Source organism: Vigna unguiculata, unplaced genomic scaffold, assembly GCF_037176805.1.
Source record: "Vigna unguiculata cultivar grain cowpea cultivar isolate G323 ecotype 2 unplaced genomic scaffold, ASM3717680v1 ptg000273l, whole genome shotgun sequence".
NCBI lineage: Eukaryota > Viridiplantae > Streptophyta > Magnoliopsida > Fabales > Fabaceae > Vigna > Vigna unguiculata.
In genome coordinates, this window is record NW_028196909.1 from 21,640 (window position 1) to 21,940 (window position 301).

At 27.2% G+C, this 301-nt stretch overlaps 1 non-coding gene across 1 annotated transcript; it reads left to right on the forward strand.

Moving 5' to 3' along the window:
• TRNAT-GGU (transfer RNA threonine (anticodon GGU)) lies at nucleotides 1–72 on the forward strand. The gene has a single exon. It is a non-coding gene; the product is annotated as a tRNA-Thr (tRNA).
• Nucleotides 73–301: the final 229 nt, after the last annotated feature.

Below are 301 nucleotides of genomic sequence, written 5' to 3' on the forward strand. Positions count from 1 at the left end.
GCCCTTTTAACTCAGTGGTAGAGTAACGCCATGGTAAGGCGTAAGTCATCGGTTCAAATCCGATAAGGGGCTTTTTACTTTTTTTTTCAAAAGCAATAGTCTTTCTATTTGAAGGAAGAATAAAAAGATTCTTGATATTTTGAAAAAGTTTCTATTTGTAATAAAAAAGAAAAAGTGTAAAATTCAATAATGGAAAAATAAAAAAAAGTAAGTGGACCTAACCCGTTGAATTATATTTATATCTACTATTCTGATATTCAAATTTGATAAAGATTCAATTCGAACAATTTTTTTTCTTTTT